General features: G+C 41.9%; 1 protein-coding gene and 1 long non-coding RNA gene across 6 annotated transcripts in view; one reads left to right on the forward strand and one right to left on the reverse strand.

Annotated features, from left to right (window-relative positions):
* Positions 1 to 1,472, reverse strand: part of CCDC83 (coiled-coil domain containing 83) — a 71,530-nt gene extending 70,058 nt beyond the window's left edge. Inside the window, exon 1 of one of the 5 annotated variants that reach the window (XM_003910504.5) lies at positions 1,346 to 1,472. The gene's annotated coding sequence lies outside the window, so the exon portion shown is untranslated. Of the gene's footprint in view, positions 1 to 1,256 lie in introns of all 5 variants that reach the window. The other 4 variants (XM_017949261.3, XM_009187051.4, XM_003910503.5 and 1 more) reach the window with 4 other exon arrangements.
* A 375-nt stretch (positions 1,473 to 1,847) lies between these two features.
* On the forward strand, positions 1,848 to 9,292 carry LOC103877785. Its single transcript, XR_637616.1, has 3 exons — positions 1,848 to 2,066; positions 2,608 to 2,705; positions 8,964 to 9,292. It is a non-coding gene; the product is annotated as an uncharacterized LOC103877785 (long non-coding RNA).
* Positions 9,293 to 12,971: the final 3,679 nt, after the last annotated feature.

Below are 12,971 nucleotides of genomic sequence, written 5' to 3' on the forward strand. Positions count from 1 at the left end.
AGACATCTTTTTGTATTGATTATGTATATATGATAGGGCCCAAAATCATTAGTGTTAAAATGTAAAATTTGTCTTGTTTGGAAATATGTTAAAATCATGTATTAAAATCAAGGTATTTAAAAATATCTAGATGAGTGACATTTTCAAGTTTCACTTGGATGATTGATGAGGTACATTACATTAGCATGTATTTTCTTCACCAATGCAAATCCTTTCGTCATGGCACATTTTTCTACTGCAGTACCCAAATTATATTGGAGTCTTAGCTTTAAAATTAGTCTGTCTTCTGATCCAGAATTGCTAATATCAAATAGTTTGAAATGCAGTATATTACACTAACTTCTCTAGTAACCAGAACTACATTTTTTCCAATTCTTACTGTCCTTCAGTTTTAGAATTATCAACAAAGAAAAGAAAAATAACTGTGAGAATATTATTATTAGGATAAGGGAAAAATATGCAATAATGATGGTATCTCAAAAAGGGTTTCTTTCTACCTTCAAATAGCAGTAGTGAGTCTAAAGAGGATCTTCTGGAGGTGGCTGTAAGGCAATCCATGAGCCATTATCACATAGACTGATAAATATCCAGTCATTATTTTTCTCCTCTGTCATTACAGGAATCTTTCTTTTCCTTTTTTTTGGGGGGGGGGGGCGGGCGCTTAGATAGGGCACCCTTTCCCATCTCTTAATCACTTCCTCAACTCTCTCTTGCCCAGCAGAAAATTATGGGATAAGGGAGTGAGGAAACAAACATGGTACTGTACAAATGTGACAAATTCATAAAAGAAGCCAAGTTCTCTTTAGAAGAATGTTGTGGTATCCAGAGCAAGAAGTTGAAACCAATCTATGAATTGGGATATGAGGGTAAAGGACATCAGTAACACACTTAGCACATATGAAGTACCTACAGGGGAAGACCATTGCACTGATACTGAGAAGGATGCAAGAATATGTGAGGTTCTCACTTAGAAAGCATTCACTAGACTCAGAATTTGGTGAGAGGGGCACTAAGAGAACAAGACCGAGCTTGGTCCTCGCTCCTGCACGGAGTTGTATAACCTCGGCCAAGTCTCTGAACTTCTGACCTGTTTCCTCCTCCATCTGTCCTAGCTGCTGTCCGGGCTATTATGAGGCTCCAGACACTTTGGGAAAACTGTCAAGTGATAAAGCCTGCAAGAAGGGAAGGCATTCTTAGTCTGCTCTGCGTCTGCTGTGTGCTAGCGCCTGTGTGGGGGCACCGTGAAGGTTACAAACCTGAATCAAATTCAGAGCCTGCCTTTAGAGAGGGCAAATAATGTATCCAGGGATTCTACCGCAGTGGAGAGATGGGTTGACATTCTTACCAGATTAAAAAGGCCTGCCCTCCTTCTCATCTCCTGGGTGGAGAAGAGGGGTAGGCCTATCAGAGCCCTTCCCAGCAGCTCCTAACGGCCCAAGAACGGCGCTTCGCCACAAGACCAGGAGGGCGCGACCCCCAGGCTGATCTCGAAGCGGCGCAAGCCCAGGCCCGGGGACAGGGGCGCCCGTGGACAGGGGGGCCCGTGGACAGGGGGGCCCGTGGAGGAGGGGGGGTCCGTGGAGGGTGGGCCGGGGATGCTTATAAAGTCTTCAGTGTCACACTGGAAGGAGTCGGGGACCAAGAAAAGAGGCCAGCCAGTCTCCTCACATCCCCTCCACAGCCTCCAGCGGTGGATACCCCGCCGTGGGCCGATAGTTAGCACTTTCCTTCAGCCCGCGGACCAGGCCCACCCACTACACCGCAGCCGGTGCCGCGCCCTGCGTTTCCAAGGCAACCGACGTCCTCCTCCCCACTCCCTCCCCACCCGCCCTAGCTTAGCCGCGAACGGCGGGCCAAGCGCGCCATCTGGTGGCGGCGCAGGGAAGCGTCCCGGCCGAAGGCCCGCACCGCCGCGGTGGTAGCCGCGGTCGCTCTCTCCAGCCTTTTTCCGCTGACTCGGCTGGTCTCAAACGCTCACGAGCTGCTTGGCTCCCTTTAGTCGCAAGCCCGGAAGTTGGTGACTGTAGACACAAGACCCACGGACTTTGTGCTGTTACCGTGAGCAGGTCATTTGAGTCTCAGAGTCTGTGTCTTCTGCTGTAAAATGAGACGCCTGGACTCGGTGGTGGTTTCTGCACAGTTCGGGGGACGCCGACGGGGACGGGGACGGGGACGGGGACGAGGCCCGGTGGTCTGTGAGGCTTCTGCGCGCCTCTACCCCGCTCCGCTCCTTCCAACGTGGCGGCTTCTCTTCTTTCCACTTTTGTGCACTCATTCTTTGGTTTTAGCTCTTAATAAGAATGGCAGATCCCTGGACTAAATGCTTATAGGACAACTTCCTGCTGTACAAGTCCTTGATTCTGTTTTCCTTTTCGCTTTCCTTTTTTGTTCCTAAACCTTGAGAAAGGAATTTAAGTCCAGTATTTCCCACTCTTCGCTTTTTGCTGTTCTCTCCTCCGAGAGAGAGAAAGAAAATCCTACACGTAACCGCCTTTAAAGTTCCTTCTTCCTCTCCTGCATTATTTCTCATTATCTGCCTCAAGATAATTTTCTTTGTTTTGTACTTTGACACTGGCTCTAAATGGACAATTTTCTTTTACATCCTAGGAGCGTCTATGTCCTGGTAGTTACATTTCAGTCAATTACTTATCCTTTTGTCCCAGGAAGACAGAAATGAGGCTCCTTTAGGCTTCCCTGCTCCCTTCGTAAGTCACCTGTTTGGCATTCTTGAATTTGTTTTTTTAAAAATGGATTATAATATTTTTTATTCATGCTGTGTTATATTAATAATGTATTAAGAACTTAAAGAAAGGGAACTGAAGCAGTTAATGAAAATATTAAGCAGTTTTTGGTTAAGGGAGGTTTTCTCATCAGTAAAATACCAAAAATTAACCATTATTAGAGATAATTTATGTGTTCCACCTCATTTAAACCTCCCTTTAGTCTATCAGTGTTGTATTTATTAAGTGCCAGGAATTTGCTATGATCTACACATCTGATATAAAGGTTCTTCTGTTAACCTGGTTTTCCCTAAAATAACATTGTCAGATGGGATTATAGGATAAAATTATTAAGAGTGCAAATTCAGGAGAAAAAGCTACCACTGGAAAATTTTTAAAGCATGGAGATTTTTTAGTCAAATATAAAAGCAATTTGTGATTCTTCAGCACTTTGAATTCATTCCTACATCATTTCCTATAAATCTTAGGCCTGCTTCTTTTATGAGAGCCTGGGCCCATAGTGAAAAACTGTACTTCTACCTATCATTTGGATCCTGCACAGTTTTTCTTATGGTGTTTACCAGTTGGTGGTCAGTGTGAAGCCAGATAAAAACCATTTGCTGAGTTTCCTCATTTGACCTTGATTTTCTGTTAGCCTTGCCGTGTTGAATGATATAGAAATAGACATAGGAAAGTATCTATGGTAGAAAAAGCCAAATACGCTGTCTGTTTTGGCAAAACCACAAAGAACCTGTTTGATATGAGCAATTGCTAAACAAAAACAACTGCAGGGTCTTATTATTATTAAATCTCACAATAGTTTCTAAAGACCTGAACTAGAAATGAACTTACTGCCTTTGCGAACCAGTTCAAACTTTTGGTAAATCAGACATTTTACCTACAGTAGTTACTTTTGAGAAATAGAAAAGCTGTGCTACAACTTCCTATCCAATAACTTTATTCCTCACAAATTTGAAACAATTAAATAGATGCTTTGCAAAAATAAATAATTATGAACTAAAATATTCTCTTAAGATGAAAAAAGTATATGCTACCTTTAAGAAGGAGATTGTTTTAACCCAACATCCATTGTCACGTTGCAATATTATATTACAAAACGGGATGGTGTCTCACTATTTATAAGGGTCATATTTTTTCACTTTAAGCCAGAGACGTGTACCTGCAGTTCACTTTTTTTTTCTTTATCTCTCCAAACCAAGTTTAACTTAAATAACCAGAATTCCAGCAAAAAAAAAAAATCACATCTCTTTTTTTTGCTTCTTACTTCCTCTGCCTAATTAATTTTTGAAATTACTTTTATGATCTCTCTGTTTTCTCAGGTATAAGAGGAACCCAGGACAGTAAGCTGGAGCCAGGGTTTCTTATCCCAGGAACCTGGGCTATATTATTTGAATTGTGCCTGAGGGTTTTAGCATGTGACATCACAAGAGCATTTAGCAACAATGAATTGCTGCATGCTTGCTGTAGTTTTAAAATATGAACACAAAAGGACAAACATATAGACCAATAGAATATAAAAAATCAAGAAATACACTTGTACGTATATGATCAGTTGCTTCAGACAAAAGTGTAAAAGTAGCTCAATAAGCAAAGCATAATCTTTTGAACAAATGCTACTGTAACTATTGGATATCTAGTTGGGAAAAAAAAATGAAGCTTCACTCTGACCAAACACCATACAAAAAATTAACTCAAAATGAATCATAAAGGTGAAAACAATAAAACTTCTAGAATAAGACAAAAAATCTTTTTGACTTTGCATCAGCCAAGTCTTACATAGGACACAAAAAGCATGATTCAAAAAAGAAAAAAAGAACTTGAACTTCATCAAATTTAAATTTAAAACATCTGCTTTTGAGGTTTTTTTTTCTGTTTTTCTTCTTTTGGTTTGTTTGTTTTTTGAGTCAGGGTCTTGCTCTATCACGCAGGCTGGAATGCAGCAGTATGGAAATGGCTCACTGCAGCCTCGAACTTTCAAGCTTAAGTGATCCTCCTGCCTCAGCCTACCAAGTAACTGGGACCACAGGCACGTGCCACCATGCTCAACTGATTTTTTAGTATTTTATTTTATTTTTTTGTAGAGATGGGGGTCTTGTCATGTTGCCTAGGCTGGTTTCAAACTCCCAGCCTGAGGCGATTCTCCTGCCTCGGCCTCCCAAATTGCTGGGATCATAGGCATGAGCCACCATGCCCAGCCTGTTCTTTAGTTTTAAGAAGATGAAACGGCAAGCCACGGTCTGGAAGAAAACATTTGCAATACATATACCTGCCATAAGACTGTGATCTAGAATTTATAAATAATTCCTCAAACTCAATAATAAGAAAAAAACCCAACTAATTACAAATGCTTAAAGATTTGAATAGACATTCCAAAAAGTAGATATATTCATGGCCAATTAGCACATGAAAAGATGCTCAATATCATTAGTTATCAGACAAATGCAAATTGAAACCACAGTGAGATACTACTACACACCCACTAGAATGGCTAACCCTAACAGACTGACAATACCATGTGTTGACAAGGATGTGGAGTAACTGGAACTTTCATATATTCCTGATGGAAAAACAAAATGGTGCAACCATTTTGGAAAACAGTTTAGCAGTCTCTTATAAGGTTAAACATATATTGTATGACCCAGCAACCCCACTCTTATTTATCCAAGAGAAATGAAAATGAATGTTCATAGCTGCTTTATTTATAATACTACTTAATAAAAAAAGGAATGTTGCCAGCACTTAGGAATGGAAAAAAAAAGGGGTGGGGGGGAATGAGCTATTGATACATGCAGCAACCTGGATGGGTCTCAAAAGAATTGAGCTAAGTGAAGAAGCCAAGTGTGAAAACCTATATGGTGTATCATATGAAATTCTAGAAAAGCCTGGAAGCAGATCAGTGGTGGCCTTGAGCTGAGAGGCTGGGGTGTGGGATTGACTGCAAGGGGGCAGGAGAGTACTTCTGGAATAAAGGAAGTGCTCTATATCTTGATTATGGTGGTGGTTACAAGGGTGTATAGATTTGTTAAAACCCATTGAACTATGTATTTAAAATGGGTACATTTTATTGTAAAGGAATTGTACTTTAACAATGTTCCTAACAATTTAATTTTAAAAATTTAATTGTACTTTAACAATTTAATTTTTTAAAAATGGTTTCAGGCTGGGCATGGTGGCTCACGCTTGTAATCCCAGCACTTTTGGAGGCTGAGGCAGGTGGATCACCTGAGGTCAGGAGTTCGAGACCAGCCTGACTAACATGGTGACACCCCGTCTCTACTAAAAATACAAAATTAGCTGAGTGTGGTGGTGCATGCCTGTAATCCGAGCCACTTGGGAGGCTGAGGCAGGAGAATCGCTTGAACCCGAGAGGTGGAGGTTGCAGTGAGGTGAGATCGCACCACTACACGCTCCAGCCTGGGCAACAGAGTGAGACTCCGTCTCAAAAAAAAAAAAAAAAAAAAAAGGTTTCAGCTTGGGCGTGGGCATGGTGACTCACCTCTGTAATCCCAGCACTTTGGGAGGCTGAGGTGGGTGAATCACCTGAGGTCAGGAGTTCGAGACCAGCCTGACCAACATGGTGAAGCCCCATCTCTACTAAAAATTCAAAATTAGCAGGGTGTGGTGGTGTATGCCTGTAATCCCAGCTACTTGGGAGGCTGAGGCAGGAGAATCGCTTGCACCTGGAGGCAGAGGGTAGAGTGAGCTGAAATTGCACCATTGTACTCCAGCCTGGGCAACAAGAGCAAAAACTCCGTCTAAAAAAACAAAACAAAACAACAACAACAGCAAATAAATAAATGTTTCATATTCTATTGGGGGAACCCGCCCCTGATAGTTAACATGGGTTCTTTTCTATTTCCCTAAGTGTCCGCTGATTTGAGAAATAAAGAGAAAGAGTACAAAAGAGAGAAATTTCAAAGCTGGGTGACCGGGAGAGACATCACATGTCAGCAGGTTCTGTGATGCCCCTGAGCTGTAAAACCAGCAAGTTTTTATTAGCAATTTTCAAAAGGGGAGGGAGTGCACGAATAGGGTGTGGGTCACAGAGATCACATGCTTCACAAGGTAATAAAATATCACAAAGTAAATGGAGGCAGGGCAAGATCAAAGGACTTACAGGATGGGGCGAAATTAAAATTGCTAATGAAGTTTTGGGCACGCATTGTCATTGATAACATCTTATTAGAAGACAGGGTTTGAGAGCAGACAACCTGTCTGACCAAAATTTATTAGGTGGGAATTTCCTCCATCCTAATAAGCCTGGGAGTGCTGCAGGAGACCGGGGCTTATTTCATCCCTTCGGCTTCGTCTGTAAAAGACAGCCACCCCCAAGGAGGCCATTCATAGGCCTACCCTCAGGGGCACATTCTCTTTCTCAGGGATGTTCCTGCCGAGAAAAAGAATTCAGTGATATTTCTCCTATTTGCTTTTGAAAGAAGAGAAATATGGGTGTGTTCCGTCCAGCTCACTGGCAGTCAGAGTTTAAGGTTATCTCTCTTTTCCCTGAACATTGCTGTTATCCTATTCTTTTTTCAAGGTGCCCAGATTTTATATTGTTCAAACACACATGCTCTACAAACAATTTGTGCAGTTAACGCAATATCACAGGGTCCTGAGGCGACATACATCCTCCTCAGCTTATGAAGATGATAGGATTAAGAGATTAAAGTAAAGACAGGCATAGGAAATCACAAGGGTATTGATTGGGAAAGTGATAAGTGTCCATGAAATCTTCACAGTTTATGTTCAGAGATTGCAGTAAAGACAGGCGTAAGAAATTATAGAAGTATTAATTTGGGGAACTAAGAAGTGTCCATGAAATCTTCACAATTTATGTTCTCCTGCCATGGCTTCAGCTGGTCCCTCCGTTTGGGGTCCCTGACTTCCCACAACAATATTCTTTAACACTCCTCTCTTCAAGAGGTAGCATCTCTGTTCCCTCTCCTTGAATCTGGGTGGTCTTATGACTACTGTAAGCAAGAGAGTATGGAAATGACTCTGTGTTCCCTCTGAGGCTAGTTTTTAAAAAATCATGCAGCTTCCTCCTGGTTCTTTTGGGATACTTGCTCTAGAGGAAGCCAGCTGCAATGTAAGAAGTCCATCTCCTGTGAGACAGCCATGCTGGAGTGGCCAAGTATACGTACTGTGGTCCACCATTCTAGCTGACCCCACCTTATAACTCACAAAGTGCCAGACATGTGAACAAAGTAATCTTGGACTGTCCAGCTGGCCCATCCATCAGCTAAGTATTGCTGAGTTAATCTCAGTTGAAGCCACAGGAGCGAGAGATCACCAATTACTAACCTACAGGATCTGTGAGCTGTAATAGAGTGGTGGTTGTGTTATTTTATTTTTAAATTTTTTTGTAGAGACCAGGTCTCACTGTGTTGCCCAGGTTCATCTTGAACTCCTGGGCTCAAGTGATCCTCCTGCCTCAGTCTCCCAAAGTGCTGGGATTGCAGGCATGAGCCACGGCACCCAGCCCAGGTTGTTGTTTTAAACTAATTAGTTTTGTTAGTGTATTTGTTGTCTATTATTGCACAACAAATTCCTCCAAAATGTAGCAATTCAAGACAGTAATAATCATTTATTATCCCACAGTTTCTATGGATCAGGAATTCGGGAGCAACTTCACTGGGCAGTTGTAGCTTGTTGTAACTCATGAGGTCAGATGTTGGACAGATTCTGTCTCTGCCTGAAGGAGTTCTCATTCTAGGGGAAGTGAGGAGCTATCAAGTTATTCTGCAATTATAAAACAGTTGGATACTTTCCAGAAAAGGGGTAAAAGCAAGGTGCCATGGAAAACCTAATCCAGTCTTGCGAGTCAGGGAAAATTTTCCAGAGGAATTGAGATATAAATTAAAACTTGACAATGAGCAGGAAGTTTGGAGCATTGAGTGGGAGGGCCTGGGACAGAGGGCATTGCAAATACAAAGCCCTAGAGGTAAAAATGAAAATGATGAGTTTCTAATGAAGCAGAAGAGATTACCATGGTTGGATAATAGGTTCCCAGGGATAGGAGAGAAGTTGAGACAGGAGGCTGGAGAAGCAAGTAGGGACAGATCATGGTGGGTCCTCTGAGCCATACAGAAGATTACAGGCTCTGTGATGATGACAGAAGTTCACTCTGGCAAGTGTGGAGGAGGGTGGGAACAGGCAGGACAGGGTCAGGTTCCAGAATGAGTTCCACTGACCACAGTTTCAATCTTTCTTTTGCCTAAGGGTCACTCACTTGGTTCCAGTTTCTGGTCCAAGGAGCTTGTCTCAGGCTCTGCCCTTTGCAAGATTGCAGTGACTGGCAAAAAGAATGACCTCATCTCTTTGGCTGAAGTTGTCAGCTTGCCTAATCTCTGGAACCTTCTATGGCTCAGGTGAGATGCCCACCTCCACACCAGGAAGTAGTCTATGAAACTACTATCACCACACCACCAGAGAATATGTGGAGTAACACTACCTCACATCTGGAGAATGAGGCAGTATACACTCTAACTTCCATATTTTAAGAACTGTATTTGTTTATGGAAAAGAAAATAAAATTACATTTTCAGGAATATCTACCAATATTAGCAAACCCAAGGTAGTGTGCTCCACTTTTAAATAAGGGAGTAAGAAGTTTGTGAATTACTCCCTACACACTTCATATGGTTTTGAGGACATACTATTTTACCCTTTATACAGCACACTACCTAAGAAAATCCATTGCCAGAAGACCACTTTCTTATTCTATGTAAATGAAATGTCTAGAAAAGGCAAATTTACTGAGACAGAAATTGAGAGGCTTCAGCTAGGGCTTACATGATAGAGTCACCAGCAGGCGGACTGCTTGGAGAGGAAGCTGTCCAAGTGAAGCCATGAGCAGTTGAAAGGGGTATTGCAGAGAAGAATAGTCTTTGACCCTGAAATTGAAAAATCCTTCTTCTGTCGAATGCCCCTGACTTTGGGAAGTACCCATTGAGGCATCTGGTGAGACTGAGAGATATACTTCCCATAAACATACTTTGTTGATGCTTATTTTGTTTAAGAACATGAAATTTGGAGTCAGTTCAGGGTTCTGAAACTGCTTACTAGTTGTGTGACCTTGGATGAGTTACTCTACCTTTCTGTATCTCAGTTTCCTGATCTAGAAAATGGACATAATATTGCATACTTCTCAGGGCTGCTCTGAAGATTACTGGGTACAATTCCTGGCACACTGTATGTCCTCAATAAATGTTAATTCTTCCTTGTAGCCTTTTAACTGTTATATGAGAATGCTGGAAAGTAGGAGAATGTGAAACTTTTCTGTGTCATATTTTCCGTGTAGCCAGAGAGGGCTTTCTCCACCTAGTTAGTGTCTAAATTTGATGGGACCCAAATATGCATCTTGGACCCAGCTCCAAGACTACACACACACACACTCAGCATCAGTTAGATGGCTCACAGTCACACCATGCCCCAAACTCATTATCTTCCACCCCCTCCAATTTGCCCCTTCTCCTTGAGGCTATGTTCCATATTTGGAAAATGACACCAGCCTCCACTTAGCTTTTCAAGCCTGAAGATTAGGAGTCATTCTAGACTTTTATTTTATTTTATTTTATATTTTATATTTTATTTTATTTTATTTTGTTTTGTTTTATTTTATTTTTTGAGATGGAGTCTTGCTCTGTCACCCAGGCTGGAGTGCAGTGGCGTGATCTTGGCTCACTGCAAGCTCTGCCTCCCAGGTTCAAGTAATCCTTCTGCCTCAGCCTCCCAAGTAACTGGGATTTCAAGAGTGTGTCACCACACCCAATTTGTATTTTTATTAGAGACAGGGTTTCACCATGTTGGCCAGGCTGGTCTTGAATTCCAGACCTCAAGTGATCTGCCCGCCTTGGCCTCCCAAAATGCTGGGATTATAGGCATGAGCCACCATGCCTGGCCCATTTTAGACTCTTTAATTTTCCTTACCTCCAAATCTAATCAAGCTTCAAGTTTCAATAGTCTATTGACAGATTCCACTGGCCACAGCTGGAATTGAACACATTCTACAGTAGATTTAACCTAGTCATTAATTTTCATCCAAAAGTATTTTAGATTATATTTGTTGGGCAGCTACTATGAGCTAGGCACTATGTCAGGCTTTCTCTTCACTACCTCCACCCTAGTACAGGTCCCAGGCTTTCCTGAGTTGACTGATGAAATAGTTTCCTATCTAGCCATCCTGAATTCAGTCCTTTCTTCACATTCTTCCACAGACCCATTCCCTTAAGACCATAAATGGCTTTCCACAGATCTCTTAGGAAAGGGTTTCTGACATGGCTGATAAGGCCCTCCAAGATCCAGGCCCACCCAGGTCTAGGTCAGGTCCCCTTGTTATATGCTCCAGTTGGGTTCCCCCAGAAACACCTTTATATGGGGGTTTGAGTGCAAGTAGTTTATTAGGGAAGTAGTCTTGGAAAGCTATGGTAGGAAAATGGGGACATGAGGGAGGAATAAAAGCCAATTCAGGATATGTTAGCAAACAAGTTATTGGGAGATGGGTAACAGGAGCTTGGTTTCACTGGAAACCCTGGGAGATAGCAGAGAATACACTCAGAATTGTCCCACTCAGAGGGTGAGGAAGCTGGGTGGTTAACTCTCATTTGTCATCAGTTGAGGACGCTCCTGAGGGCATTGATTCCCAACCCCGATAGCCTGCAGGGGCTAACCATGCCCCTACCCACTGCGGGTCAGAGAAGTCCTCACTCAGGACTGAGTGTTGAGGTGCTTGCAGGAAGAAGCCCTTAGCTTGCCTGGTGAATGCTGTGGGGATAGGGGCAGCCACTAGTGTGACCACAGCTTTCAGAATGCACTTGACCTCCCCTTTGTAGCTGTCCTTGCCCTTGAAATGAACTCATTCAGTGTCAATCTTTCAAGCTAATATCTTAGCTCTGTAAGGGTGTAGACCATGTCTCTCTGCTTCACCATTATACCACCAGTACCTAGCACAGAGCCTGACATGTAAAAGGTGCTCAGAGATATTTAGCAAATGTTTGGATAAATGAATAAATGGTTATTCTTTCCAGAAAGTAAACCAGGCATGCCATACTGTGAGAATGCCAGAAAGTAGTACCTGACAAATAAGTTACACATGCATGATAACACCTCTATGTTATTGTGACATCTGAATTCACATAAATCACTGATTTTTAAAAATTCAACTTTTATTTTAAGTTTGGGGGTACATGTGCAGGTTTGTTATATAGGTAAACTTGTGTCATGGGGATTTGTTTTACAGATTATTCCGTCACCCAGGTACCAAGCCTAGCACTCATTAGTTATTTTTCCTCATCCTCTCCCTCCTCCCACCCTCCATCCTCTGATAGGCCCCAGTGTGTGTTGTTCCCCTCTATGTGTCCATGTGTTCTCATCATTTAGCTCCCACTTATAAATGAGAACATGTGGTATTTGGTTTTCTGTTCCTCCATTAGTTTGCTAAGGATAATGGCCTCCAGCTCCATCCATGTCCCTGCAAAGGACATGATCTTGTTCTTTCTTATGGCTGCATAGTATTCCATGGTATATGTGTGCCACATTTTCTTTATCCAGTCTACCATTGATGGTAATTTAGGTTGATTCCATGTCTTTGCCATTGAGAATAGTGCTGCAATGAACATACGCATGCATGTGTCTTTATAACAGGACGATTATATTCCTTTGGGTATATACCCAGTAATGGGTTTGCTGGGTTGAATGGTATTTCTGTTTTTAGGTCTTTGAGGAATTGCCACGTTGTCTTCCATAATGGTTGAACTAATTTATACTCCCACCAACCTTGTATAAGCATTCCTTTTTCTCTGTAACCTCACCAGCATCTATTTTTTGACTTTTTAATAACAGCCATTCTGACTGATGTGAGATGATATCTCATTGTGGTTTTGATTTGATGATCAGTGATGTTGAGCTTTTTTTCATGTTTATTGGCCACATGTATGTCTTCTTTTGAGAAGTGTCTGTTCATATCATTTGCCCACTTTTTAATGGGGTTGTTTTTTGCTTGTAAATTTGTTAAAGTTCCTTATAGATGCTGGATATTAAACCTTTGTCAGATGCATAGTTTGAAAATATTTTCTCCCATTCCATAGGTTGGTCTGTTTACTCTGTTGATGGTTTATTTTGCTGTGCAGAAGCTCAATTTTTGTTTTTGTTGCAATTGCTTTTGGTGTCTTTGTTGTGAAATCATTGCCTGTGCCTATGTCCAGAATGGTATTACCTGGGTTGTCTTCC

The sequence above is a fragment of the Papio anubis genome, chromosome 12 (genome assembly GCF_008728515.1).
Source record: "Papio anubis isolate 15944 chromosome 12, Panubis1.0, whole genome shotgun sequence".
Lineage (NCBI taxonomy): Eukaryota > Metazoa > Chordata > Mammalia > Primates > Cercopithecidae > Papio > Papio anubis.